The sequence below is a fragment of the Bufo bufo genome, chromosome 6 (assembly GCF_905171765.1).
Source record: "Bufo bufo chromosome 6, aBufBuf1.1, whole genome shotgun sequence".
NCBI lineage: Eukaryota > Metazoa > Chordata > Amphibia > Anura > Bufonidae > Bufo > Bufo bufo.
In genome coordinates, this window is record NC_053394.1 from 285,685,966 (window position 1) to 285,691,965 (window position 6,000).

A 6,000-nucleotide genomic window follows, 5' to 3' on the forward strand; every position below is an offset into this window, starting at 1 on the left:
CATTGCCCAACTTCTCCTGAGTACGGCAATACCACATGTGTGACACTTTTTTGCAGCCTAGGTGGGCAAAGGGGCCCACATTCCAAAGAGCACCTTTAGGATTTCACAGGTCATTTTTTACACATTTTTATTTCAAACTACTTACCACACATTAGGGCCCCTAGAATGCCAGGGCAGTATAACTACCCCACAAGTGACCCCATTTTGGAAAGAAGACACCCCAAGGTATTCCGTCAGGGGCATGGCGAGTTCCTAGAATTTTTAATTTTTTGTCACAAGTTAGCGGAAAATGATGATTTTTTTATTTTTTTTTATTTTATTTTCTTACAAAGTCTCATATTCCACTAACTTGTGACAAAGATTTTTTTTTTTTGGCACAAGTTAGCGGAAATTGATTTTTTTTTTAGTTTTTTTCTCACAAAGTCTCCCTTTCCGCTAACTTGGGACAGAAATTTCAATCTTTCATGGACTCAATATGCCCCTCACGGAATACCTTGGGGTGTCTTCTTTCCGAAATGGGGTCACATGTGGGGTATTTATACTGCCCTGGCATTCTAGGGGCCCTAAAGCGTGAGAAGAAGTCTGGAATATAAATGTCTAAAAAATTTTACGCATTTGGATTCCGTGAGGGGTATGGTGAGTTCATGTGAGATTTTATTTTTTGACACAAGTTAGTGGAATATGAGACTTTGTAAGAAAAAAAAAAATAATTTCCGCTAACTTGGGCCAAAAAAATGTCTGAATGGAGCCTTACAGGGGGGTGATCAATGACAGGGGGGTGATTAATGACAGGGGGGTGATCAGGGAGTCTATATGGGGTGATCACCCCCCTGTCATTGATCACCCCCCTATAAGGCTCTATTCAGATGTCCGTATGTGTTTTGCGGATCCGATCCATGTATCCGTGGATCCGTAAAAAACATACGGACGTCTGAATGTAGCCTTACAGGGGGGTGATCAATGACAGGGGGGTGATCAGGGAGTCTATATGGGGTGATCACCCCCCTGTCATTGATCACCCCCCTATAAGGCTCCATTCAGATGTCCGTATGTGTTTTGCGGATCCGATCCATGTATCCGTGGATCCGTAAAAAACATACGGACGTCTGAATGGAGCCTTACAGGTGGGTGATTAATGACAGGGGGGTGATCAGGGAGTCTATATGGGGTGATCACCCCCCTGTCATTGATTACCCCCCTATAAGGCTCCATTCAGATGTCCGTATGTGTTTTGCGGATCCGATCCATGTATCCGTGGATCCGTAAAAAACATACGGACGTCTGAATGGAGCCTTACAGGGGGTGATCAGGGAGTCTATATGGGGTGATCACCCCCCTTTAAGGCTCCATTCAGACGTCTGTATGTGTTTTGCGGATCCGATCCATGTATCCGTGGATCCGTGAAAAACATACGGACGTCTGAATGGAGCCTTACAGGGGGGTGATCAGGGAGTCTATATGGGGTGATCACCCCCTGTCATTGATCACCCCCCTGTAAGGCTCCATTCAGACGTCCGTATGTGTTTTGCGGATCCGATCCATGTATCCGTAAAAAACATACGGACGTCTGAATGGAGCCTTACAAGGGGGTGATCAATGACAGGGGGGTGATCAGGGAGTCTATATGGGGTGATCAGGGGTTAATAAGTGACAGGGGGGGTGTAGTGTAGTGGTGTTTGGTGCTACTTATTACTGAGCTGCCTGTGTCCTCTGGTGGTTGATCCAAAGAAAAGGGACCACCAGAGGACCAAGTAGCAGGTATATTAGACGCTGTTATCAAAACAGCGTCTAATATACCTGTTAGGGGTTAAAAAAAAATCTCCAGCCTGCCAGCGAACGATCGCCGCTGGCAGGCTGGAGATCCACTCGCTTACCTTCCGATCCTGTGAACGCGCGCACCTGTGTGCACGCGTTCACAGGAAATCTCGCGTCTCGCGAGATGACGCATATATGCGTGACTGTGCGCAGGGCTGCCGCCTCCAGAACGCGATCCTGCGTTATGCGGTCTGGAGGCGGTTAATATTGGAAAAAAATAATTGGGGTAAAAACTAATTTTTTCTTTGCATCACCATATTGTGACCCCCGCCATAACTTTTTTTAATTTTATATATATATATGGAGCTGTGTGGGGACTCATTTTTTGCTGTGCAATCTGTACTTTTTATTGATACTATACTGGGGTGTGTGTGACTTTTTGATCACTTTTTATTCTATTTTTTTGTGGGAGGTGGAGCGACCAAAAAACAGTGAATCGGACTCTAGAGTCTATGAGGATTACATTATGTTCTTATGTTCCTGTTTTGTCGATTGGATACATTAGTCCTGGGTGCCATTTTTTTTAAAACCTGACCGCCAATGTAAATAAGTGAGGTGGTCAGGAAGGGGTTCGATACTGATGGCCTATGCTTAGGATAGATCAGCTGTATCAGATGTGACTCTTTGCATCTGACGCCAATGAGATGTTTTCACTAGCTGCGACTCCAGACCTACACGGTACACCTTCATGTGATTCAGACACATTGGGGAAGATTTCTCAATACTAGCTTATCTTTCACAAACCCTGGGTCTGCAGCAGTTTTCTGGCGTCCGGGACCAATAAATTTCATTTCATTGTTGATTTTAATGAAGAAACAACCATTGAATTCAGTGCATGTAAAGGAAGCCTTCGGGAGCCCTCACACACAGTAGATTTTGTTGCAGACATTTCTGAGACTGAATATCAGTTCCATTCATCTGAATAGGGTTATTTTGGCAGCAGGCACCTGGGTTTCTGCAAGTTCCATTCAAATGAATGGAACAGATTTTCCGTTGCAGAAAAACTACACTGCCGAATACATCGTCTGTTTTCATGATGAACTTCAGCAGTTTAGTCGCTGCCTTCCTTTATGCTGAAGTCAGCAAACCCTTCAAAGCATGTCAACCATGAAAGATATTTAGCAGCGACAATTGTACCACATCTCTATTTTCTACTTTCTAGGCTAATTAAGCAAAATGATTCCGGTATCTGCTTAGTATTCTGCTTTTGACAGGTGTCACCTCTAATGTTTTCATGTCCCTTCCACACAAATATCGAGTTAATGTTCATCTCAGATATTTCCAGATCACAACATACTGCATCACCATACTTAGAAGGCTACACATTGTCTTTTGCATTATAGTTAGTTTGTAGACATTAGACTTATATGTAATTGCTTATTAATTCTATTTTTTTGCAAGGTTGGCAGAGATTTTGTCCTTTTATACATACCATTGTTGTAGCCAGGGGGCAGAAACTCTTGTCAGGAATGCTTTATAAATATGGAGTATATTAACTTAATCCTAGGGTTCGTTCTACAGATACAGTGCCTTGGAAAAGTATTCACCCCCTTGACTTTTTTCGTATTTTGGTGCCTCACAACCTGGAATTAACATGGATTGTTTGAAGATTGATATCATTTAATTTACAGAACTTGCCCACAACTTTGAAGATTTATTTTTTTTTAATTGTGAAGCAAACAACAAATAGGACGAAATAACAGAAAGTCAATGTGCATAACTATTCACCCCCTAAAGTCAATACTTTGTAGAGCCACCTTTTGCGGCAATCACAGCTCCAAGTCGCTTTGGAGAAGTCTCTATGAGCTTGCCACATCTTACCACTGTGATTTTTGCCCATTCCTCCTTGCAAAACTGCTCCTTCAAGTTGGACGATTTGCGCTTGTGAACAGCAATCTTTTAAGTCTGACCACAGATTTTCTATTGGATTGAGATCTGGGCTTTGACTAGGCCATTCCAACACATTTATATGTTTCCCCTTAAACCACTTAAGTGTTGCTTTAGCAGTGTGTTTGGCAGGTTTGCTGTTGTGCCATGTTTTTTCCATTTGGTTATGATAGATTTAATCGTGCTCCTGGGGATCATCAAAGATTTGGATTTTTTTTATAACTTAACCCTGACTTGTACTTCTCAACAACATTGTCCCTTACTTGTTTGGAGAGTTCCTTTGTCTTCATGGCAGTGTTTGGTTAGTGATGCCTCTTGCTTAGGTGCTGCAGCCTCTGGGGCCTTTCAAAAAAGGTGTGTACAGTATATGTAATGACAGTTCATGTGACACTTAAGATTGCACACAGGTGGACATCATTTCACTAATTATGTGACTTCTGAAGGTAATTGGTTGCACCAGAGCTTTTTATGGGCTTCCTAACAAAGGGGGTGAATATACACGCACATGGCAATTTTCTGTTTTCTATTTGTAAACAATAGTTTTATTTATATATTTTTCTCATTTCACTTCACCAATTTAGACTATTGTGTTCTGATCCATCACATACAATTCAGATTAACAAAACATTGAACTTAAGGCTGTAATGTAACAAAATTTGAAAAAAGTCGGGGGGGGGGGGGTGAGTACTTTTGCAAGGCATTGTATTTTCTGTTTGGTACTAGGATGTCATTCAGGGGCTGTGTCTGTGACCATGCTTTATGTGAAAAGGTCTATTATCTTTAGTAATGCTGGGGTAAGCTTCCTTCCACAAATCTTCTACATATTTTTCATTGTTGGCAGTTGTTGCCGGACCTGCCGTTTTCATGGGGACGGCTGACAGAGTAATGTGTATGGGCGCCTCCTGACTGTTCCCCAACACATGATACTGGGAGACAATGGTATTTAGTGCGTTAAATGTCAGTGTCTGAGCCGCCGTCAGAGGCGTCTAGTAGTGGCCGTCTCTTTTTTCCCCCTTTGAAAACATACATGCTCAGCCAAACCGAGCATGTACAGTATGTGTAAGGGCACTTTGACATCAGTGCTATTATTTCCATTCTTCTTTTCTATTTTAGGAGCAGAAGAAAGAAAATAATGGAAATACCGGACTGACAGGCACAGAGCCTAACGTATCCTAATGGTTTCCATTTGGGAGAACTTTTTTTTTTTTTTTTTTAGTTGAGAAAAAAGATCTGCATCCGGACTTTTCACTCCACTATTTTTGACGAACCCTGTGATGGAGGCACCGAACGGAGCCTCCAATGAAGATATGAATGTGCCCCAAGGGGGGAGTCAGGAGAGGTAGCTGTCAACTGACAACTATTAAAGATATATGTGCACCTTTAGGTTACAGCTCCATGCGGACCCGGCTTCACTTGCAGATTATAAGAGAAATAGTGGTGTGCTTGTCTTATAGGGTCTTATGTATATGGCAAGTCGTGGTCACAGGCTGCTTCTAGGGAAAAACTCTGCATAATATTGCATGTGGTGGAACATGCCACAGTTTTTTGTTTTTTTTTCCGTATTAAAAAAGTGTGGAAAATAAGCAGCAATAAGAAACATCTGGAAAGTGGCAAATATGTTTGCACTTTATTTTAACCAATTCCAGGGTTGTATAATTAAATCTAATGTTTAAAGGGAACCTGTCACCATGAAATGTGAAGTAATCTGCACGCAGCATGTTATAGAGCTGGAGGATCATTGTGTCTGGGCAGCTGATCACTGTTTAGACCACACAATCTGCTGCCCAGAAACGATTGATGTGCCTGCATGAACGAGCATTTCGCTCATTCATCATGTGGCATCGGCAGGCACATTTAGATCAGCAGATTGTCTGAAATAAGCATTCGCAGGAACGGTTGTTCCTGATTATCTGCCCAAAAATTGGGCCATGTAAATCCACCTTAAAGGGTTTCTGTCACCAGAATGAACCCTATTTAACTGTCTGACATTAGCGATGTGCTAATGTCAGCAGACCCTAACTAGCCTATTCTTATGCCTTTTACTGCACAATTTTAACTTTTATTATATGCTAATTAGCCTCTAGGAGCAGGGAAGGGGGGGGGGTGTTGCACCTGCTCCTAAAGGCTCCGTTCACCCAACTCTTACAACGCCCATGTAAACTTGATTGACAGGGCCAGGCTAGCGTTGGACCTGGCTTCCTCCTACCGGTGAAATCTCACGCCTGCGCCGCCCCGTTCAGTATTTGGCGTAGTGAGTGAAGGACGCTCGCTGTCTGACTGCTTCACTCACTGCTCCGA

The 6,000-nt window shown here is 42.7% G+C and overlaps 1 protein-coding gene across 2 annotated transcripts in view; it reads left to right on the forward strand.

The window, feature by feature from the left end:
• The window catches only part of GJC1 (gap junction protein gamma 1), a 90,267-nt gene that overhangs the window by 60,082 nt on the left and 24,185 nt on the right, over nucleotides 1–6,000 (forward strand). The window contains exon 2 of one of the 2 annotated variants that reach the window (XR_005779842.1): nucleotides 4,816–5,185. The exons of the other annotated variant lie outside the window; for it this stretch is intronic. The gene's annotated coding sequence lies outside the window, so the exon portion shown is untranslated. Of the gene's footprint in view, nucleotides 1–4,815; nucleotides 5,186–6,000 lie in introns of those variants that run through there. 2 annotated transcript variants of the gene reach the window in all.